Below are 25938 nucleotides of genomic sequence, written 5' to 3' on the forward strand. Positions count from 1 at the left end.
AACCTTCAAAGACCTCAGTTACTTTGATCTGGAAGGTGCATTGGAGATCACCTACTCCAAGAATGTATATAATATAAGAACTCTTCTATAACATCCTTGAAAAGATATTATCCACTCTCTTCTTCAATACCACAAGCAGAGAACTGACTACCTCATGCAATTGCCCTCTTCAATTTCAAACAATTCTAATTATTAGAAAGTTCTTCCTAATCTTGAGTTCACATCTGTCTCCATGTAATTCCCATATATTAGTCTTAGTTCTGCTTGCTGGAGCCAAACAGAGAAAACCTGCTTCCTGTTCCACATGACAGCACATCAAATATTTATTGACAGTTCGCATGTCACCAGTGTTTTCTCGAGGCCTAACTCCCTTAGGTCCTAGCTGTCTCAGAATCGGTGGACTATGCAACACAGATGATGTATCCTTCATTTCCAAAGCCACTAACACCTGTTTCAGATACTAAATGGTAGAAAAATAAATAAAATCCTGGTCAGTATTTGCACCTGGGGTTTCACTGGCATCTAATAAGACAAGTCTGCATATGGAAAAGCAAATGATTCATTTTCAAAGTCATACCATTGTACTGATAGATACATGCTCCACCTCTACTATTCAAACAGCAAATATACTTTGTACTCCATGTGACTCTTGGTTTTAAAGAATCACAATTACAGTTTCATAGTTGGTAACTACCAGTTATAAAACACTGACTTTACGAGAATTGTAGGTCAAGTGAACTGAACCATGAAATAGCAAATGTGTCTAAAGATCATATTCTGTCACAAAGTTAAGTTATCTTCATACTCCAAAATTCTACTTTAGAACACTTGAGAATAAAAAATTGTTTTAGGAGACCCAAACAATACCGAGTTTCCCCAATTACTTGTGGCTTGTTTCCGAAGTAGCATCCGGATTTACTTGAAGCGAGAAAGGGCAAGGGAAACTGATTTTTTCTCTGTAGTGAGATGAAACATCCACATGTGATGAACAGTATGGCAATTATTGACTGTCGCTCTTTCTGCTCACATTTCCAGCATGGTTTATCACCATAGGACAACTCTTGCCCAACCAACTAGCCAAAGTGAATTCAGCATGTGTGTATGCCATTGTCCCTTCTTTACAGGGCTTCCAATATGGTTGAGGAGATAAGATGAAAACTTCAGTGTGATTAGCATAAAGTGATCAACCAGCATGTGTGAAGGAATGGATAATGAATGAACATAAATATATACATATATATATATATATATATATACATATAACAACAGAACTGCATGTGAGTTCTGGCTTTACCGTATATTAGCAGCATGGCCCTTGACCAATCTCTAAATCTTTATAAGCTGATATTGAGGGGATAATAGTGACTTTTGTATTATGGTATTAAGTGGCCACTTCTCCAATTTTCTTACTTAACTTCAAAATGGCATGGAATATCAATGAATTCTCCTTCCTTATTGAAACAGTTTTTTCTCTAGTTTTCTATAACACCATAGTCTGATAGTTATTCTACTCCATTGGCTTCCACTTCTTAGTCTATTTCACTATTTTTTCCATCTCTTCCAGATTTCTTAGAGTTGAACAGCTTCAGACTGTTCTTTCTAGAACATCTTCCCTTCTCAACTTACATATAGACATGGGGAGTCTTGTGTCTCCTAGGAATGTGTCGCCCTTAATATCTTGGTCAAACTCAGTCATTGGCTGGGAGCAACGTGGGTTTGATGTAATCTTTCTGTATGTAATCTTATCTGCTACCACAGATATAATTATCATCTATATGTCAGTGACTCCCAAAGTTATATCTCCAGATCCATCTCCTCTCTAAGTTCCAAACTCCTTATCTAATTATCTTCTTAACATTTTTTACATGATATGTTTAAGAACTATCTCACACTAAACATGTGCAACTCAGAAAATTTGATTTCCCCTCCTTTAAAATCTGTTTTTCCCTTACTCTTTCACTCAAAATAAATATAATCCTATTCACAGAGTTCCTAAAGCCAAAGATAAGATATAATCTTTGAATAACATTTTCCTCCTCTGTAGGAAATTTACCAGAAAGTAATGTTGACTAGACTTCCAAAACGTATCCCAGGTCAGTTAACTCCCTTCCACCTCCACTATTACTATCCTAGTCCAAATCCTAACCCATCTTCTCTCATCTGGACTAGATCTTCTAACTAGTCTCCTTGCTTCCAATCTTACCCCACACACAATAGACAGATTAATCTTTTAAAAATTTTAACTAAGATCAGGCTACTCACCTGCCTAAAAAAAAACTCTCTAATGGTTTTGCATTTTATGCTAAATAACTCACACTCTTCACATGACCTATGAGGCCCTACATTATCTGGTCTCTGGCTCCTTCTCTGACATCACCTCCTACAACTCTCCCCTTACTTGCTGTGGTCCAGCCACACTCGTCTCCTTGAACATGGTGAGGACTCATTTGGTCTTGGAACCTTTATAACAGCTGTTCCCTCTGCCTAAAACTGTGCCCCACATTTGTTCATAGCTGGTTCCTATTTGTCACCCATGTCACTCTTCTTCTGAGAAGACTTGCTTGAGTGTAAAATACATGTGGCAGCCACGAGGATGCTCTTAGACTTCCCACCAGAGGGAGCACAATTAACCCAATTGTTGCACATTGGTAGTCACGGCTGTCTTTGCACCAGAGCCATGCCACCCCCAGCCAAGACTGAGTCTGACAGAGGTATTAAGTCAAACTAATTCCTGGAGAGGAGACGCGGGACTTCCCTGATGGCCATCTTTGGCTTGAAGACTCACAAATGGCTTTACCAAACCTTAGGCTGCACAGCAATCTATGACACATTCACCCAAACTTCCTTTCTCTTTCCTTCACTCAGGGTCACACTTGCATAAGGTATGTCAATTCTCCCAGCCTCCCTCAGCTCCCTCCCTATTTTCTCCCACACAGGCATTTCCACTAGTAAAATCCTTGCACCTTTAAACTCTTCTTTGTGTCTGCTTCTCAAAGAACTCCAACTAACATGGCATAAATATTTGATCCTGTGACATTAATAATTTTTAAAAATCAGCATAACATCATAAATCAAAAATTGTTTATACTGTTACATTATTCAGCCCACATACAATATTGTCCCCATTTTATACATTAGGAACTAAAGCTTAGAGAGAATAAATGACTTATGCTAAAGATCATAATAAGCAAGTGTGAAAGTAGAATTTGCCTTCTAACTCCAAACTGTTTCCATCCTGTCTATCATATTCCCTCCTCTAAACTAAGGAGGGCTTCAGAGATGCCTAAAAAGACTGAAAGCTCCCCCAGACCTGCATCCAAATTATACTCTGAGAGTTTATACTTTGGTGGTGACTGACCCTAGGGTTATGCATTTACTTAGGAAAGACAGAATGCTTAGCATTTTTATTATACGTGACATTCTTCTCCGGCAGTAGCACATACACTCTATATGTTATGCAAATGCACTTCCTTCTGGCCTCTCATTATTTTGGTGAATCGAGTCCACCAAAGGTCAATGTCTTTGTCAGCAGTAGGGTAGATGCTGGCAGTGCGATGGGACAGAGACTACAGCCTGTTAGCAGTCACTGTTAGCAGTAGGCTGTGATCCCACTTCGCCAGCCCTAGCAGGGCGATTTCACTCTCCCTTCAGACTAGTCTAGAAGAAAGAATTTCCTCTTTTGAAATTTGAAAGCCAGATCCACCTACTTCTCCACATGCCCAGCAGAATTGCTGCTGGCTGTGTGCAGGGGTCGCTTTATCACAACTTTACTGCAAAAACTTTCACTTCTTCACTCAGCTATCATTCTTGCACCAACACTCCTGCTTTTTTGCTTCTCAAGGCGACTTAACAAACCCCAGAGAGGCCAGGGAGTGCAGCCACCAACTCAAATCCTGAAATATTCAAAGGAACAGAAGTTCTCGTAGTACCCACACTGTGTACAAATCATTCTCTATGAGATTTGAATGGCATGCCATCATTTCCCTTGGAAAAGTCCCAGTCTGCCAGCATAACACCCATACAAACTTTACACCATTTCCTCCAATACAAGTATCCTTTTAAATTTTATATTTAGGGGTATTTTCATTTGTTATACAGGCAGAGCAACAAACTGTCAAAAAAAAATTTAAGAAGAGAAAAAGATGTTTGCTGTCAGAATAATAGGAAAAGTGTTATATATTTAAAAGATGAATACATGATGTGATTCTAAAATAACGAGACTGATTTTCAAGTGTAGTTTACACACACCACCTTATGAATCTTATTCTTTTTTTAAACTTTGCATCAACTAATAATTTTATTATGTTTACCAAGGTCAGAGGACACACTGTGATTTTTATACAAAATCTGGATAATGAAATGAAATGCAACTATTCTAAAATTATAACAATTGGAGGTTTCTGATAGCAACTTTTTATGAGAGTCAATTCATTCATATGGCAGTTTTTTTTTTTTTTTTTTTTTTGCAGAAAAGTAAAACTGAAATGCAGAGGAGAGTTAAGTTTCCCAAGGTCAAACATCTGGTTAGTGACTGAAAAGGGATTCAAATCCAGATTTGCTAGCACACAATTCATTTCTTGCTCTGTACTCATCTTGCAAATATCTGAACACTATGGTATACTCTAATAGGTTCTTAACAGTATAGTCCTTATATGATATGTCATGGTAAGATGGCCATATCTTGGAAGTGCTGTGGTTTTGTATTCCTAGAGGTGTCCAAAAAGTAGCTGGGCACCACTTGTCAGGAACTATAGGGAGATTTCTACACTGGTTTGGAGAAGGTAAGACTTGAGTTGAGCTCTGAAGAATGGGTATGATTCAGGCAAACCAAGAGAAGAAATAGAATTTAAAGAATAGTCCTAGAAGAGAAAGGAGTGGGAGCATTTGGGGGTAGTAAGCATACCAAATGTAGAGAAGAGAGGCTACAACAAAGACTGGAGAAGTCAAGACCACATGTGAGGCTCTTGAAAGCTCACTGTAGAGGTGATGCTGGTTAAGTGTAATGGACTCATTTAGCTGCTGGCCTTGCAAATGGCCAAAGCACAGGAATGGTTGACAATGAGAGAGATCTCAGCATTTTTCAAGAGTCTGAATTTCTATCCAGCCCTATATCTGACACAATCTAGCAGTCAGGATGCATATACTCTTGCTGTACTCAGAGGTAGATGCACACTCCCTGTAGCTTCTAAACCAAGCTTGTAGTCAATTACAGGAAGGTAATTTTTCTAAGAGCCAATATGCACACAGTGCAGACTCAGGAACCATGGAGTTGACCTTGCAGAGCTGTTCTGGAAAGAAACAGTGAAATGTTCAGAAAGAGCGAACTTGAGGGGTCCAACACTACAAATGAGTACAAAGAGAAGTAAAAAAAACCAAAAAGTCCCCTCATCTTCCTTCTCCTCCTGACTCTACCTCCCACTTCCATGTAAAAGACACCAGGCAGGGCTCAAGTACCATTATTAATTACAAATGTCTTTAAAGCAGATGTGGACTCTACTGAAAACATGTCCCAGAAACAGAGGCAGCTTTACAGGAGTTTGAGAGCCCACAAATGACAATACGGATTGTCTGTTGCCAGCATAAAACAAGTGGGCAACCATCAAAACTCAGGGAAGAAACCTAAGTCTTCAAATTGAGCAAAAAGTAGGCCATTAACTTAGGTATTTAAATTGTTGCATGAACCCCGCAGGGCAGGAGGAAATCCAATGTACTCCAGAACTAAATTACAAGGTAGAAAAGTTCAATTCACATAAATACATGGATTAGCTGATCTGAGAATTGGGTTCAATTGTCACCTTTGGGAAAATCAAATCTGTCATATTAATAACAAGAGTATTAAGATGATCCTCCTATTCAAATGCTAATTACAATAAGGGCTTTTCTACGTGTTATCAAGCACAATAAAACATTTTTCAAATATAAAGATTCTGCAAACGTCATAATACCTCCAGAGCCTTATTAAAAGTGTTCACACACTTAAATAAAATTAAATTCCAGCCTAATCACCTCAGGCGGACATGACACCATGTGAGATGGCTTTCCCCAGAGTCGCATCTGAACAACCATGCACAGGGGATTTTACAGTCATTTATCTCTCGTGGCATTAGAGATATTGAATTCAGATTATTCATGTTGCAAAACTAGTGGTTTAATGATCTAGAGGCCATGTCTACACCCTTAGCGCCTAATCGCTTTGGCCATGTAACAGTGCCGAAGAGGGCTGATCTTAAAGACAAAAAAACCTCCTAGAATAGAGACTTATTTCTAAAAAGAATTATCAATTTACATTCAGAATACTGCAGCCCAGATGCTTCAGGTAGTTTGGAAATAAATGACAACCTCATTAGGCAGAGAAGCTTATAGTTCTGTGACCCCCACACTCACAGCAACAAAGCCAGAGACTCAGTCTCAGATTCTGAGCTCCTTAAACATTTCATTCACCCTTCTAGCTGAGCAGCATGAAATGTTCAATGCAGTCCTGTGGATTTATTCTCATCACTGTATAAAGTGTATGGTAGTCCTCCCTTATCCGCGGTTTCACTTTCCACGGTTTCAGTTACCCGCGCTCAACTGTGATTCCAAAATATTAAATGGAAAATTCCAGAAATAAACAATTTATAAGTGTTAAATTGCCCCATTCTGAGTAGCATGATGAAATCTCACACTGTCCTACTCTGTTCTGCCCAGGACATGAATCATCCCTTTGTCCAGCAGATCCATGCTGTGTATGCCACCTGCCCAATAGTCACTCAGGAGCCATCTAGGTTATTAGATTGACTGTTATGGTATTGCAGTGCTTGTGTTCAAGTAACCTTTATTTTACTTAATAATGGTCCCACACCACAAGAGTAGTGATGTTGGCAATTTGGATATGCCAAAGAGAAGCTGTAAAGTGCTTCCTTTAAGTGAAAAGCTGCAAGTTCTCAATTTCATGAGAATAGAAAAAAAAATGTATGCTGACGTTGCTAAGATCTACGGTAACTTTTAGTATAGTATATTGTTATAATTGCTGTATTTTATTATTAGTTATTGTTGTTAATCTCTTACCATGCCTAATTTATAAATTAAACTTTATCAGAGGTATGTATATATAGGAAAAAATATAGTATATATAGGGTCTGGTACTATCTGCATTTTCAGGCCTTCACTGGGGGTCTTGGAATGTGGACCCTGTGGATAAGGGGGGGACCATTATATTAGTCAGGATAGTGAACACCCAGCTGTGGAAACTACCAACTTCTCAATCTCTGCAACTTAACACAGTAGAGGCATATTCCCACTCATGTCACAGTCCAACTGGCTTTTTATCAGGAAGAATCCTGGTTCTTCTCAATTTGTGTTGCCACGTTGAGGACTTCTTTCAGTCTTCCACTGAATTATTTACATTCACTCAGCCAACTAGTAAAGAGAGTAAGTATGGATAATATCATAGGATAGAGAAAACAGGATTGATGAGCCAGTCTCTGCTACATAAACTGACTGATTTTGTGTTCAACTTAAAAAAAGGGTAATTTCATAGGAGAACATAGGAGCAATGGTAGAACATGTGAGAATATCCCCAAGGGAAATTATTGTTTCAACAAGGAAAATTCTAAAGAAAAATGTTATACCACATCCATCCATTCTCCCAGTCATCCACTGACTTATACAGTGAGCACTTACTCTCTATCACATCATCAGAGCTGGATCTGAGCCTCTGCAAACCCCACTCCCCATGCCTAAGAGCGTCTGGTGACTGGAAGAGTGTGTGTGGAAGGGGAAACAAGAAATAGAGGAATATAACATGGTGGGAGCAAGAACAGAGACACATTAAAAGGTGTTATGTCTTCTAGATTCTTCTCTGCTTCTGCTTTAGTCTCAGAAATTCTTTGTGACAACACATTTGTCTTTGAATTGTCATCTCTTGGTCTCCCCGAGAAGGTGCGAGGACCATGGAATATCTGTCCAGGGGCAAATAAAAGAGGAAAAACACTTAAAATACATTGAACACAAAATTAAACATAAGTACCTAATCTGTAGTAAAAAACACAAAAGTATTCATTATCTCTAACATAATCATTATTTTTAAGAGAATTTATCCTAAGGAAATCATTCAACAGAAGTAGAATGTTATATAAATCAACATGTTTATTGCAGTTAGCTATAATAGGAAAAAAAAAGAAAGAGAGAAATAGCCAATATGCTGAATACTATACTTACAACTACTTGTTGGGGTATGATACACTCATTAAAACTATACTAAGTTGCAACATGGAAATGTTATGTCATGGGGCCAGCCCGGTGGCGCAAGCGGTTAAGTGCGCGCGCTCCGCTGCGGCGGCCCGGGGTTCGCTGGTTCGGATCCCGGGCGCGCACCGACGCACTGCTTGGCAAGCCATGCTGTGGCGGGGTCCCATATAAAGTGGAGGAAGATGTGCACGGATGTTAGCCCAGGGCCGTCTTCCTCAGCAAAAAAAAAAAGAGGAGGATTGGCGGATGTTAGCACAGGGCTGATCTCCTCACAAAAAAAAAAAAAAAAGAAATGTTATGTCACTATTTTAATACAAGTAGACAATGAAATGTTTCTTTCACATAGACTATACAAAATACACACAAAATTGATAGTAATTGCTTTATTGAGACAGTGAAATGACAGGTAATTTTTTTATTCAAACATTATCTTCAATATTGCTACATCAACTTCTTAGTAATTAAAACATTTATATCATCTGTATGTGGGAGGCAAAACATATAATTTATTATTCATCCTGAAAAAATTGTCACTTCAACTCACCAGCATTTTTCATCTAGATTTTTTAAATTTTGGTCGCATGCCCCCCCTGACAACACTGTATCGCTTTCCTTTCACAGGATCCTCCCCAAAATTCTATATTCCTCTTGCTCTTTTCCAGCACATTCTCTACAGGATCATAAGACTTCCTTTGGCCTTCAGAAAGCTGGATTCCTGGGTAGTGGAAAAAGTCCACAGTGACATCCATTTCCAGTAGTCATGATTTGCGATCTCTTCACTAAGATCCAGAAAGACCCCTAAGCTCTGGGGCACAAGGAACTGTGTCTTGCTCTGAGTCACACTTGAGTCAGGAAGTAAACAATAGTTTGGAGACACAACAATAAATATCCTCTAGGTTTGATTTGAGAATTAAATAAGATATATAAATTCTCAAATTAGGAGTGCTGGCTCTGGAGTAACTTGCTTCAGGTCAACTTCTGACTCCTCTTCTTACTAACTGTGACATTGGGCAATTTATTTAAAAATTCTGTGCCCCAGTTATTTCATCATGTAAAAAAGAAGAAGGAGAACAGAAGGAGGAGGAGGAGCTGCTACCACACAAAGGTGGTATAAGGATTAAAGGAGATAATGAAGACACTTGCTTAGAACAGAACCTGGAGTATTATATATACTCAATTGGGTTAGCTATTTTCTCAATAATGGTTATGAGAATGCAAAGAGATTACATTTTCATTTAAATATAAATGAATTATGTAGAACTGATCAGGTGTAAAATTTCTCAACTTTCTGTCTTCTTTTCTGTAACTGTTGTCTGCATCCAGGATGACAGGGTATCCTTTTTCTTATCCACTCCACCTGTGTTTTTGTCCTCATCCCTTCAAATCTTGAATATTAACCCATAATTTTTCTCTGATCTTTTCTTTATCTTCAACCAGTCCCATTTTGATTTCTATCCAAGCTTATAAATATATTCAAATCTCTAACATTCTTCTCCAGATCATTTTTTAACCTATTCTTTCTTTCTCTTTCTATTTTCAACTAATTTTCTGGTTGTTGTATCCATCTGTTCTGTTACACTCAGTTCTCAGTCTACCCTAAATGGTTTCTGGCCAGACCATTCCATTGAAACTGCCCAAACTAAAGTCATTAATGAGCTTCAATCACCAAAGAATATTTTTCACTACTTACCATATTTCTCTGATAAATCTAATATAATTTTGTAATGATTTCTTTCTGTTGTTTACATGTATTTTTTTCACTCTTTCACTCCTATTACCTGTACCTCCTTGGCTTCTATAATTCTAAACTCATCTTTCTATCTGCATTCACCACAATACTACATTTTCATTTTCAGATTCCTCCTCCATCAACCACTAAAACTTTAGTATCCCCAAGATCCTGCCATTTAAGCCCTGTTCTTCTCTCTCCCAAGAAATGCTCATTAGTCAACATCATGTGACTCTTGGTTTTATCTATAATGTTTAAGCTGAAACTTCCAAATCTACATTTATATCCCTGGCCAATACCCTGAGCTTCAGACTCAGGGTAACATAGTTCACAGCCTGGCACATATTGACACTTACTAAATATTTGTGGAAAAATAAATAAAAAATCCTGTTAGTCACAGTATTTCAATGTCCCAGACCCACTTCAAAGGCCAAAACTAACCTGAGGAGAAGTTTCAGAGGAAGGGCAGAACCTCCTCTGTATTCCTAGTCTCACTCTGTAAATGGCTACAACATTCGGCCATTTAGTCAGACCAGGAATTTGGAAGGCATCTAACCTCTTCCATCTATCCTCTTTCTGTATCACTTTCCTTCAAGCTATCAGCAAACACTATTTATTTTACCTCCTGATATTTCCCAAATCTATCCTCTCCCTTCTATTTTGTTTCATCATTTCCTGCCTGAAATATTGCAGTAAGGAGCCACCTAACCGATCTTGCCTGAGATGTTGCACTCTCTTAAATCCACTCTCCACTCTGTCATCTAGAAAATTTACCTAAAACAAAAAAATGATTGTGCCACTTATTTCTCTCTTTGAAGACCTTCAATGGCATTTGATTACTTTCAGGATAATGTGCCAGATTTTCAGCATACCATGCTCCATCTATCATGCTTGCTCTTTGAGTCACCTTGCTGTGAACTTTACCATTTTCATGACTTTTATTTGCTGTAGTACCACATACTGGATAATAAAAGGTCCCAGTTTGATAATACTCCAAGCACTCAAGAAAGCAAACACAAACCTCTAGACTCAGAACTTTCCTTCAATGACAGCCTCAAAGAATTAAAAATGAAGTTTTTAGATTATGACAGCACAGTCAAGAGTCACAAAACACAGGGAAAAAGGACTTCATGAAGGAAAGCAGTCAGAAACAACAGATCATAGAATCAGATGTGCAAATACTTTGTGGAATTATGAGACAATGAATATAAAATAAGGATGTTAATATACTTAAAAGAAAATTTTTAATGTAGAAAAATATAAAATGCCAGGCTTATTTAAAAAAAAAAAAAATCTCTCCCAAATAGAAAGTATAGTATTAGAAGTTTTGAAAAATATGTAATGGAAATATGGAAAAATACGTAACAGAAAGGTTAAAACATGATTGAAGATATAACTGATGAAATTATCAAGAATGTAGCGTAAAGAGAGGGGACATACGAGAAAGACGCTAGAAGACATGAATACAGAGTGAGAATACGTTATTCACATCCAATTTGATTCCAGAATTAGAAGAGATAAAGAATGTATAGAAGCTCTCAGTTTTCTTCCTAACTGCCTGTACACAGCTTCTCCTGCCTGGAATACCACTCTCTCCTATTTTTGCCTGGCTAACACTTGTACTTACCTTTACTCTCAAAATCTTTTCATCAAACCCATGGTGAGTCTAAGAACCGCCTCTCCCTCCCCCTCCCCCATACATATATATACACCTTCCTTTGTTCTCTTCAAGTGCAAATTGATCTCTATGACGTTTTATCTAACATGCTGAAGACACCTTGCTGTCATCTCTCCCAACACACTGTGAGTTCCTATAAAGTGGGCATTTTCTCTTATTTTGTATGCCCAGTGCCTGGCTCATAGAAGATAGTCAATGAAAATTAAATGGACTATTACCTGAAAGCAGAGATATGTCTCTGTATCCATTGGAGTCTCTCTGGAGGGGGTGGAAACTGAACAAGTTCTGACAAAGGAGAAAGAGGAGAATGAGGAATTTAAAAGCTGAAGTGACTATGAATTTCCTCAGGATTATGAATGATTCTGGTGTTGCTTCTACAGTTATGGCTAGAAGTCCCTATTGCCCTATTAATATGCATGTGCATCTCTGCTTCCAGGTCTTTCCTTCAATCCTCCTTTCTCCTGGTAAGTGGAATGCTCTCCCTTTGCCCCTTTCCCATTCACACTCAACTCAAATATTAAAGCACAACTTGATCCTAGCAAGACAACTTTCCTCACTCAACTTCAGTGCTTATAGGTCATTTAATTAAATTAATCAATCATTGATTGAGCTGCTGACCAGCTGGTCACTTTATGTTCTCACGACTTCCTCAGAAAGATAAATAGCCCTCTGAGACAGGAAAAGCATTTGGGGCCTGGCTGTTGTAAGAATTTGGTTGTCTTTTTTTCCAAGGAAAATGCTTGTCAATAAAAAAAGAACAAAGCACATCAAGAATAACTTTGGCTATAGATGAGTGATAAACAAATGTTCAAGACTCCTAGAATCTAGTTCTCATGAAAACTAAATTAACACTCTCGTTTGTACCTCCAGATGAATCAGAACCAGCAATAGACATGTCCATAGTACTGTTCTCCAGGGTATATATTCCCTCAGAGCCAAACAAAGAGTTTTTATTGAGCATATAACATATATTCAACTCGAAGGAACTAAGAATACAGAATCAACAAAATGCTTTTGTCTTAGCCCTCTACAATGTAAAAATTATTTGGGGAGAAAACACTAAAGCACCTACATGGCAGTAAATAATATAAAGAGGCTATTTCATTCAATTGTAAATACTGCAGAGCATCTATGATGTACATAACATTCTACTAGGTGTTGGCATAACCAAGACTGAATTATGTGGGGAAACCTATTTTTATAGATATTCTGAACAGCTGTCAAGGCTTCTCTATTTTCACCGTCTCTCACAGAACCTAGAATGGTCCTTTGAACAAGTTCCATGCTCAGTCAAGGTGTGTTTTAGAGGATCATGGCAGCTGTGTATATGTAGAAGTTGGAGGATAGTTTCTGATATTCGAATATCTCAATGGCTTTGGAACTGCATAGGGAAAAGACATAGTTTTACATATATTTTGTGTATATTCATGTTAAGCAGATTATGACTATTATCTCCATGGTATTGCTGTCCACTGCTGAATTCAGACTTCTTCCATTAGCCTGAACTCAAATGTTGCTGGACATGCTATTGGACTGAGTTAGCATGAAATAGGCTACCAGTCAGAATTGTCCTATGAGCACCCATCTACTGCCCATCCCCAACCATGACTGGATCACTATCTAAAGAATTGCCTGTGGGCTGTGGGGACTAAATGTGGAAAAATAGAAGGGTGAAGAGTAGGACTACTTTTCCCTGGCTTCCTCAGAATGCACGAGGCCTAGAGGACAATCACGATGGGATCCTGGAGCTCTCGGTCATCTTCACTACAAGAAATCCAGGTCCCTATTTCCTTCCTTTCCTGAGGTCCTGTGTAGCTTATGCAGCCCCTTACTGTTAGACGTTTAAGTTCCCCCTAACAGTGGTTGACTCTCTTTTATAATAACTCTCTTCCCTTTCAATGACTTCTACTATTCCCATGAGATGAAAACTGGTTTATTACATCTTGAAAGATCTTGCTCCTCAGAGACTCAGTATTCTTCATTTAAAGCCTCAGTCTTCATGCTCTTTTCCGTCAGTGATGAAAAAATAAACAAAAGGCCAGGCATCTTTTGATACCTACCACAAGGGCCAGGCAAGGGCTAGCAGCTGATAGACATTATCTAATATAATCCTCACAACATGGAATCAGTGGTTATTGTTCTCCTTATCTGCAGATAAAGCATCTGAGTTTCAGGGAGATTCACTGAGTTGCCCAAGCAATTCTCAGTGAAACCAACCATTCAAGTTTTCAACCAAATTGTATCAAACCGAACCTCATGTTATTTATATTAAACCTACCAGAACCCCTTGCTCCTCATGGAAAGAAGAAACAGTGTCAGTCTTGGGTAAGGAAGATCCACCTCTCTTAAAGAAAGCTTATAGAATTTTATCATGAGAATTTTGCTAGGGAATCAATGAATATTTCATAGGAAAAAAAAGGTTTGGGGGGGTGTGTGTCTGCATGTGCACAATAATCTGAGCTCATGAGTTCACTCTTAACTATTGTCCCTTTTATATTATAAAGAATTAGAAAATATTTATGTGTTCTTTGCAGATTTTAAGATTTTTATTGTTCTTATATCCTTAGGAATTAAGAAAAAGAGATCGGTCTCTGCAGTGTTCATTTCTTTAGTAATTCTCAAAAGAAACAAAAATATGACCTATACTTCCTCAGCCAAAGCTAAATATAAAATCTGCCACCCTGAGCTGAGTAGTCCTTATGCTAACTCTTGGAAGGGAATAGCCCATTTCCTCTCAATTCCATCTGGATCTTTCTATTCAGCTGAGATTAATAGATTCAGCTAATGAGTCACCCTGTCAGTGTCTAGTTATTTAGCAGTGGAGTTAAAAAACAACCTTCCACCTCTCCTTACAGCAATTAAATTCCTTAGCTAAAGAAATCATTCAAGAGGAAGATACGAAGTTATAAAAAATAGATTCCCCTCTTTCTGAGTAGGGATATTTTATGAGGTGTGATTCTAAAATGGCTACATTTGGATGGATTCAGATACAACAAGGTGTCTGCAAATTGGATTTGATGTTTACTACAGCAATTGAATGAGATATTATGACCTTTCCTTTATATACCTGGCTGCCCAATGCATTACATATGTGATTAATGTGTGTGAATGTATACATGTGGGTGTGTGTGTTTACCAACTCTGCCTATTTCCTTTTTTGAAACGTGATGGATGATGATAGTAAAGGATTACATATAGACTACAAGAAATTAGAGCTGCTAAAATACAGGAATCCCAACTTTATGCTCTGCTTTTTTTTTTTTTTCTGTAATTGACACTGAAAATTTAAACTCAAAAGAAAAGGAGGACTAGTACATTTCTGAGTGCCTATGATTCACAACAGCTCTTTTATGTTGGTTGTAATAAGGTCATTCCAGGTAATGGACCAGAAAGAAAAGAAGGGAAGGCAGGACCAGAAGAGCCACAAACAACATTTCAGGATCGTTGTAACAGTGAGTCCAAGTGATGGCTTAGAAATAAGGATATCTGCGAGGAAAAGATCACAACGAAACATTGAGACAAACTGGAGACAAATATGCCACAGAGAAAAGAAAGTCATATCTTTTAAAGCATCAGATACCTTGACACACTGTACGACCCATGTGAATTCATGGTATAAAAAGATGGAAGCCCAGCATGTTATTCTGCAGCAATTTCAAGAACATTCAAGACTAAAAGTCTCAGTAATTTTAATAAATGTCACCTGTGTTAGGCTAAGATGTTCAGAGTCAGTTTTTGGAAAGTTGAATGGTTAAAAATAATAACTTGCATCTCCCAAGAAAGGAGCACAGAGGATGAGCCTGGGATGCTGACACCAGAAGAACGATTGAACTCATAAATTTTTGGATGTGACCCTGGAAAAGACTATTTCCAACAAAAGAGACATATTCCCTGACTAAGAACTGAATTAGCTCCGGGAAAGCTAGACTGTCACTGACATGGAAAGATAGAGACAATGACAATTGTTTTCCACAGCCTTGGAAATGGAGAAAAGCCTTGGGTGTTTAACACTTCAAGGGTCTTTGCCGGTGGTGGGAAGTGCAGTGGATGACCTAAAATAGTGATGTTGTTCATATAAACCTTATATCAGGAAAAGTGTAATCCTATGTATAAAGATACAGGATATTAAAACTCAACGTGGCATTTATCTATTCAAACAAGCTGAATGACCCTCTTGGTCATGATGTATTATTCATTTTATATGTTGTTAAATTCAATATGCTAATATTTTGTTTAGAATATTTGCATCTATGTCATGAGGAATATTGGTCTTCGGTTTTTCTTGTAACATTTTTATCTGGTCTTTTTATCAGGGTAATGCTGCCCTCAAAACATGAGTTGAGAAGTATTCTCTCTTTAAATTTTTGGAAGAGTTTTGTTGAATTGGCAGTATTTCTTCCTTAAATGTTCAGTAGAATTCCCCAAAGAATCCATCTGGGTGTAGAATTTTCTGTGTGGGAAGATTTTTACTAGATATCATGTTACTGTGGTTGATATAGAGTTATTATATTTCTTTTTTAATTAAGTTTTCTAGTTTGAGTCATTCAAGGATTTTTTCCATTTCTTCTAAGTTGTGGAAATCATTGGCATAAAGTTGTTCAAAATATTATCTTATTAACATTTTAATATGTGTAGAATCTATGCCAATGTTACCTCTCTCAATTCCAATATTGACAATTTTGTATTCTTTCTTTTATTTTTCTGATTAGTCTGGTTAAAGATTTGTCAATTTTTTTAAATCTTTTCAAAGACCAAAAAAGATCATTTGGTTTTAATGCCTTTCTCTATTTTTTTTCTGTTTTCTAGTTACTGATTTCTGTTCTGATATTTATTCTTTCCTTTCTTTTACTTACTCTGTGTTTAATCATCCTTTCATTTTCTAGTTGCTTAAGGTTGAAGCAGAGATCGTTGGTTGATATAGTTCTTGTTTTCTTTTTTTTTTTTTTTTGTGAGGAAGATCAGCCCTGAGCTAACATCCATGCTAATCCTCCTCTTTTTTTTTGTGGTGGAAGACCAGCTCTGAGCTAACATCTATTGCCCATCCTCCTCCTTTTTTTCTTCCCCAAAGCCCCAGTAGATAATTGTATGTCATAGTTGCACATCCTTCTAGTTGCTGTATGTGGGACGCGGCCTCAGCATGGCCAGACAAGCAGTGCATCGGTGCACGCCCGGGATCTGAACCTGGGCCGCCAGTAGCGGAGTGCGCGCACTTAACCACTAAGCCACAGGGCCGGCCCTCTTGTTTTCTAATCTAGTCGTTAATGCCATAAATTTCCCTCTAACTATTGCTCAAGATTTTTCTCATAAATTTTGGTATGTTGTGTTTTCATTTGCATTAAGGTTGAAATGTTTTCTAATTTCTCTTTCGCTTCTTTTTTTGTTTGTTTTTTTTTTTTTGCTGACCTTGAGCTAACGTCTGTTGAAAATCTTCCTCTTTTTTTAGCTAGAGGAAGATTATCCCTGAGCTAACTTCTGTGCCAATCCTCCTCTATTTTGTATGTGGGTGGCTGCCACAGCATGGCTGACGAGTGGTGTAAGTCTGCACCCGGGATCTCAATCCATGAACCCGGGCCACCGAAGCACAGTGCACAAACTTAACCACTATGCCACAGGGCCAGCCCCTCTTTTGCTTCTTTTTTGACATGGGTTATGTAGAAACATGGTACTCTGTTTCCAAATATTTGGAGATTTTCCAGAGATCTTTGTATTTTTGATTTCTAATTTAGTTCCCTTGCAGTCTCAGACCATGTTTTGTATGACTTAAATCCTTTTAAATTAATGAGACCTATTTTAAGGCCAGAATATGTTTTTTTCCTGGTAAATGTCCCACGTGCACTTGAATAGAATGTGTATTCTGCTATTATTAGGTGAAGTGTTCTATAAATATCAATAAGTTCAGGTTGATTGCTTGTTGTGATGGTTAACTTTATGCATCAACTCGACTGGGCTAAGGGATGCCCAAATAACTGGTAAAACCTTACTTCTGGGTGTGTCTGTGAGGGTTTTTCTGAAAACCGTTAGCATTTAAATCAATAGACTGGGTAAAGAAGATCACCCTCCTTAATGCAGATGAGTATCGTTGGATTCATTGAGGGCCCGAATAGAACAAAAAGATGGAGGGAGAACAAATTTGCTCTCTGCTTGAGCTGGGACATCCATCTTCTCCTGCCCTCAGGCATCTGCACTCCTGGTTCTTAGGCCTTTGGATTCAGACTGGGACTTACATCATTAGCTACCCTTGTTCTCAAGCCTTCGGGTTTGGACTGGAACTACACCATTGGCTTTCCTGGGCCTCCTTCTTGAAGATGGTAGATCATGAGACTTAGCCTCCATAATCATGTGAGTCAATCCCTTATAATAAGTCTCTTTCTATATATATCGGTGTATATATCCTATTGGGTCTATTTCTCTGGATAATTCTGACTAATCCAACTGTGTTATTCAAGTCTTTTATTTACTTAATGATTTTCTTTTTACTTGTTTTATCTACTATTGAGTTAAGAATATTGAAATATCTGAATATAATTGTGGCTTGTCTATTTCTTCTTTCAGTTCTATCGAGTTTGCACACGTATATTGAAGCTCTATTATTTGGAACAGAAATGTTTGGAATTGTTATGACTTCTTGATGAATTGACCCCTTTGTTATTATGAAATGTCATTATGAAACCCTTTCTGTTTCCCTAATATTTTTTTGCTCTGCAGTTAACTTCATGTGATATTAATATAACCACTACAGCTTTATTTTGATTAATATTTGCATGATATGCCTTTTTCTATCCTTTCCAACTTACTATCCTTTCTTGTATCCTTTCAACTTACTTATGTCATTATATTTAAAGTACATTTCTTTTGGGTCTTGTTTTTTTATTCAGACTGATAATCTCTGCCTTTTAACTGATTTTTAAACCATTTACATTCAATATGATTTTGATATGTTTAGGTTTAAGTTCAATGCCTTGAAAACCTTTGTTTCATATGTTTTTACCTGCCTTTTGAATATTTGGAGGATAAATTCAGTTACTTTTACTCTATCTTGACCAGATGTGGAAGTTGTTATATTGAAATTTAATTACCTGTTTACATTTCTATCTCAAATTCTACGTCATTAGTGCATTAAGAGCAGAAAATGCTTTATTCCTCTTTCTTGCACTTTAGACATTATTGGTACTTCACAACCAGAATCTAAAGTGTTTGGCTATATTTGTGCAGCAAACAATGGAATAAATACATTCATTCATTCATTTTTCACCTAGAAGTATCACTTGAAAATGAGTGTTTTACACTAAGGTTAACTTCTCATTACACGACCATAAACATCATCTGAGTTTGAAATTGTGCTTCTTTTCTATGGTCTCAGAAACTATTTTTAACTTTAAAGTTGGGAGGAAGGAGTGAGAGTTGGAAGTGATTTGATGTCTTATTGGAACAGTTGTTTTAGTGGGAGTGTTAGTGGATTAAGTCTATGTTTCAATGGGAAGTACGAGAGAAAACTAGCATCAATTACTTGCCTAATTACTTCTTCTTGTCTTATAGAATAAAATACTTACTTTAAGCTGCATAAATGCTATGGATTCAATACTAGAGAGAGACAAAAAGGAATATTTGACTAGCACAGTTATTGCATTGGATTCTGAAATATTATTGTTAGCCCTTTCTAAATCCAAAATGTAGAAAAGTCCAGAACCAGATGAGCTACTTGACCTGTCTCAATTAATCAGGATTTTAAAAACAGTAATACTAATTTTGAAACTATCTTCAAAGAATTAAAAAGCAATTGGTTCAAATTAAGTTAAAAATTATTACTACTTTCTGAATTCAGGTATTAAAATTAATTGAACTGGATCGATATTAATGCTGTAAACATGCTTTTAATTTTTTTAATTAACAACTTGTTTGTGCTCATTGTAGTATAACAAAAATATAAGATGCTTGGGTTTATTTATTAAGCTACAAATCAAACTTTGCTGTAAATGTGGACTGGTACTAACTAGAAATTTTAAGGAGGAGAAAAAAGCAGGCACATCTCATATTTTGGAGAAGTTGTAAAAAAAGATATCCTTAAAGAATGCTTTTTCCAAAAGAAAAAAAGAATGTGACTTTCTCCCCTTAAAAAAGTTTGAGAATTTGAGTGAAAGATGAAAAATGATTCTTTCTCCATACAGTGAAACCACAGGCAATACAGAATAGTTTTGCCGTCTTAGGAGCTGGAGAGTGAAAAATGAGTACCTAGAAGTAGATAGTTCTATTCTGGTTATTCAGTCAAAGCTACATAAGGAAAACATTTTTTCGTAGATAGATAGATAGATAAAGATAAAGAGACATATGTGCATGTATAAACATACTTGAAGTATTATGAATTGGCCAACACATAGTTAAGCTGGTATAATTCAAAGTATGTGAAAGGTAAAATTATAATCGGACATTTTTTATTACAAATGACTTAAAAGTAAGGTTGCATTCTGTAGAATATGAATCATCTGCATACTTATATATTCTGTTACACCAACTTGGTGAGCTATTGCCACTGCTGCTCTAGCATGTAATTTATTAATAGTAATATTAAGCACTATTCCCTTGATTTCCATAACTGTAGTTTCCCAGGACAGTGCGATGCCATGAATAAGCTAGGATAATGGTTGCTGTCATTTATATTCATCACTTTGGAAGCTGCTCCCAAAATAAAACTACTGGTAATAGTTATTATGTCTGATCTTGTGTTCCAGAAGGTGTTATGATTTTAAGAAAATCATGCCCCATTATGAACCACAGTCTGTTGGTCTCCCACCAGTAACACTGAAGTTTCCCTTCACCCTATTTTTAAGGGACTCTTCCCAGAGGCTTGAAATTACCCAAAGGGACACTTAATAATTTCCCTGGAGTGAAGTTGCACTGCAAGGCACATTCTCCCAACCAGCCATATAGGCTGGCAGTACAGTTTAGAGGCCCAAGCAATCCCAGTCCCAGAGTTTCCTCCCCTGAGGGATGTTTTTCAGGTTTTGCTTTAAGCACATCATCCTGTTCCTCCTATTTAAAGGCCTTGGCCTTCCACCACTGGATAATAGCACGTCACTGAGTAGAGAAGTGATATTCATAGAGCAGCTCATGACTGAGGACGACCTGTGGGACTGTAGCAGGAAGGGTCGTTTACAAATGTCAAAGATGATTATTCCCCAGGACATAAAATAAAGGTAAATAGAGAGCATAAATCTTATCTGTCTACCCTGAAGGGTTTACTGTGTTTCCCCCTAGTTATTGCAAATCCAATTTCCATGGGGATTCCATTGGGAGTGTGGCTCACATTAATTTTTGAGCTTGAGAATTACCAGGGAACAAAATCATTGTATTGCTTTTGGACTCAAATGCAAATTTAGTATGAATATGGAATAGGCGTATCTGTACATTGAAAAAGTATGTTTCTTTTCAGCTTAAAAAAACAATCTACAAGAAGACATATTTCTCTCCAAACATTAAGAAACAACTGAGCTAAGTTGCAAAATACCTTCTCTTCCTAGGTTGCCAGAACATGAAAAATTGCAGAGCTTCCAGGCCCTGAGCCAATCTTACTCAGGACTCAGGGAAAAAAACTGTCTGGGTAAATTCTCAATGTGAACTGCTACCGGGGCATGTTACTATGTAAGCCTAAAGAGAGGATGTACCTCTGCACCTCTGTCTCCCCTTACTGTTATTCCATCCCCAACAAAATGCACTCCAAGTTTAAAATTATACCTCCAGGCTTCCTTTCACTCAGCTCACTCAGGTCATCCTTACAGATTGCATCCACACACTGTGTCTACACGTTTCCTAAATATTGTCAGATCAAGTGGTCAGTTTTATCAATTAAAAGAAAAAAAATTGGATATTAGTCACAACGTATGATTGAACAGACAAGGTCTGAAATCAACAAATGATTCCACAACAGCACTGGCTTTCTATCTGCAATTTGTTGCAGAGACCTTTCATCTCCTGAAATAACCCCCTAAAAGACGATATATTAAAATGAATAAACCAAAGGGCTCTGGCTGAAATGCTCGTGGAGACTTCTGAGCCAGCCTTTTCCCAGCCAAGTGCTTCCCCTTCCCTGAACAATTGCTAAGATCCCTCAGCACCTCTATGGCTTCACCTGGCTTAGTGTACAAACCTCAGCATAAGATCTCCTAGCTCAGACACAGGCCACTTGTGTCTCAACCAATATTCGTCAGTAAGATAAGGTATCTCTTGAAGTGGGACAAAATTAATAGAAGGGATATTGGGCTTTGAGAATGTGTTAGAGTCAAAAGGAAGCCAGATGAAACAAACTCTGATCTCAATGTTTGTCTAAAGACGACTAAATAAAATAGTAAACCCCCCTTATAGTCATGAAGGTCTCATTCTTCATCAATTCTTGAGGCTACCTGTACCTGATGACTCTCCTTCTGAACTTCCAAGGAGGTAGAACTGCTCACATCAATATGCCAGGGACCCTCAAATCAAAAGGCCATTGTTTTTTCTCAGATTTACTCTTTCTGCCCTGTGCTTGAATCTTTGATGATGCCTTGAGAACCTCTGACATCCTGCAATCGTCTCCTAACTATCTCTTGTCCCAGGTGCATATGAAGCTCAAAGAAGCCCCTGTTAGAATTGAAGCAGATCCTTCTTTGACCTAGGTCACGGACACATTCTGGTCTGCTCTTCAAGATTAACTCAACTCAAATTATTTTAGCTAGAACAGCTGTCACCCACATTGTACAGCTATCATCCCAATTGAAACTCCACCATGAATCACTAGGTTTCCTTACAGCAAAAAACTTTGCCATGTGTTCCACTCTCTGCATCTCCAGAGGCCACCAGAGATACCATGTCCCTAGACAAGTGGCAACCTCTTTTATAATGCCAAACTGAGAATGGTCCTGGATTAGATATCAGGAAGTAGGAATGCTGGTTACTATGTATCCCTTCATGCCAGTGTTTTCCAAAATAACCCATTCAACTTATGTAATAGAATATGCAAGGGACAAAAAGAAAGTAATATTTTTCCAATAGTGCAGATACCTTGCTTTCAAAAGAATTAGTTTGAGTTTTCAAAGATGAAAAAGAAATGACTTGAGGCTGTGCACGTGTGGGGGCAGGGAGTACTGGGCATAGGAAATCTCTGTCCCTTCCGCTCAATAGTGCTGTCAACCTAAAATTTCTCCATCAAAGAAAGTCTATTAAAAAATCAAGCTAGTCCTAAAATAAATATAAATATTTGGAATAAAATAAATTTTAAAAACAGCTCTTGAACTTTTTCCCTGTGAACACCATTTTTTAAATTTTTTGAAAATTTGTTTCCACTTTTCAAAATCATGGTAAAATATATATAACATAAAAGTTACCATTTTAACCATTTTTAAGTGTACATTTCTATGGCATTAAGTACATTCACATTATTGTGCAACCATTACCACTATCCATCTCCAGAACTTTTTAATGTTCCCCAAACGAATGTCTATACCCATTAAACACTAACTGCCCATTCACCCTCCCCCAGCTCCTGGCAACCACCTTTCTACTTTCTGTCTTGATGAATTTGACCACTTTCTAGGTGCCTCATATAAGTAGAATCATACAATATTCGTTCTTTTGTGACTATTTCTTTTCACTTAGCATGTTGTCAAGGTTCATCCATCCTGTAGCATGTGCCAAAATTTTCAAGGTTCATCCATCCTGTAGCATGTGCCAAAATTTCCTTCCTTTTCAATAAAAGGCTTAAAAATATTCTATTGTATGTATATACCACATTTTGTTGAGCCATTACTAATCAATGAACATTTGGGGTGCTTCATTCTTATTTTTTTAACCATATATAATTCTGAAGTCATATGCAACAAAGTTGAGAGAAACTTACATCATCAGCATTTCTTTAAAAAAACAATAAGCAGACCACATTCTGAGCCATAAAACACACCTTAACAAAAAAAGAAAAAGAAAGAAAGAAATGACCATATTTTTTTGGCATGAAAAGGCTTAGTCATTCATTCAAACATCAAAGTGGAGGAGATCTGACTTACAGATTATAGGAAGTTATTATGTGACTATTGTAAATTTAATGGAGCTTTATACAGTGTCTATATTCTAATAGTGGATGATATTATGCCCACATTTTTCACCTTCTTCCTCTCTGAACTCTCTTCTTGTTTTTATTTCTGCATCTCACTTAGGATGCCTGCCCTCTCTCCCAAGCATTTTTCAAAAATCTGACACAGCTACATTTACCCACCCTGATCTTGCCTTCTTAATTCTGCAAACATGTGTTGATGATTACTTGTGACACATTGCTGTCCAGCTAATGAGGGGTAAGAGCTATGACTTGTTTGACTTCCTTATACATGTACACATACATTGAGAAACACAGATTTCACATGTACACATTTGCTAATTGCTTCATGTGTCTTAGTCTCTGCGGTTTCCTCTATGATGTCTTGCATAGCACTGGGCACAGAGTTAGTGCTCAGTACACAGTCACTGGTGGCTTATGGCATGTTTGCTCAGCATCTGTCCATATACCACCACTCCAGTAAACAGACAGCACACTCTATTGCCATTGTGTGTAAAACCTGGTGGGTTAACTTATGTGATAATAAAAGAATGGTTTAGCTCTGAGGAACCATATTTATTATCTGACCAACTTAGCACAAACTTAGGCATCAGATTCCAGAAACTACTAGAAAATATTAGAAAGCATATTGTGAGTGACTCACAGCAAGAGATGCTCTGGTCTTTATATCTTTAGGTGCTTTGGTCAGAGCTTGAACTACAGGAAAGGACTCTCAAACCTGATGCACTTTGTGATGGCCATCATGATCTTTATTGCCCAGCACCAACCACACCCAGCTAAGGGTAAACAACTCAGCACTAGTACCCCTCTTTATAGAAAAGGCAGGGTATACCCTGAACCCAAGCTCCAGGTATGATGGAATGGGATAAAATCAGGAACATCCAAAATTCCACTCACATTTGTCCACACGTACACCTCCCAGAGAAGCCCCAGGTTTCTGGCTATTCCTCCTGGGTCCCTCTGCAGGGAGTGAAGCAGAGGAAATGTGTGCTACTAGAAGTCAGAACATTTGGGTTGACTTCACATCTGCCGTGCTCAAAATGTCTGAATTTAGTTCACTTTCTCCTCCAGTCTGAGAATTTGTTTCTTCTTGAAAATAGATTCAGTAAGCCTTTCTCACCTTTTGTGAAGACTCACGTAAGATTAAATGTGATAATAGACGTAAGGCTTTTTTATAATCTGTGAAGGGCTATATACACACAAGAGAAGTTGGGTGGAAGTACACATATTGTCTATGAGGCAAAGATTTATAGTATGGAATTAATGGGTATGAGATACTACAGATTTTAAATATTTTTTTTCCATTCCATCAACATTTAATCTCATATTCTTGCCTGAACAGTCCCAAAGGAAAAATTTCCAGAATAAGAATCCTAGAGATTTGAAGTGTAGGTGCATTTTGATAGTATCCTCTGCACAAATTCGGATAGCGCTTAGTGGATAAGTGTGACTGGTATGTAATAATTGATGACATTTATTGAACATGTATAACAAGTGCTAGGCACTGTAATGATAATGATAGCAAATGTTTATTAAGCTATAATTTGTATCATATGCTAATTACTTTATATACATAATCTCATTTAAATATCACAACAATCCTAATCGTCAGTGACTAGTACTATTCTATTTTACATACAAGGATACTGAGACACAGAGAAATTGAGAAACTTGTCCAAGGTCCCTTAGCTAGTACGTGGCAGAACCAAACTCCAAACCAGGCGCTTGGATTTCAGAAACTATCCTAAGTATTTTTTTTTATTTCCAAGATAACAACAAGGCAAAGCAGAAGCCTAGCTGAGTGAATGAAGGATAAAAAGTCTCTGTGAAATGGCAGCTGCTGGGCATTTCCCTCTTCTCTTTTCAACCCTAACTGTAGAGTTACAGCCAAGAGAAAGAAATTCTTAGAAAAGCATCAGGGTTTTCCTAAGGAGAAGGGAAGACTGGTAGTGACACAAAACATGGGTATGTCAAGACTATTCAACTCTAATCACTAGGGAGAGCAGAAGCCCTTTTCCCCTGGTAAACATGACTGGGTAAGGTAAAGGAGACTCAAGAGACAAATAAGAAGTCATTTGAGTACAATCTTTACAATAGAATGGCAACATATAGAACAATGTATATTCCATGCTTCAGAATAAATGGAATACAGAATTCAACATTTAAAAACAAACATAATAAATATCTTAAGAGAGCTAGGATAGGAGATACTTATGACACTAAACA

The sequence above is a fragment of the Ceratotherium simum genome, chromosome 11, assembly GCF_057802395.1.
Source record: "Ceratotherium simum simum isolate JZ-2026a chromosome 11, ASM5780239v1, whole genome shotgun sequence".
In the NCBI taxonomy this organism is placed as follows: Eukaryota; Metazoa; Chordata; class Mammalia; order Perissodactyla; family Rhinocerotidae; genus Ceratotherium; species Ceratotherium simum.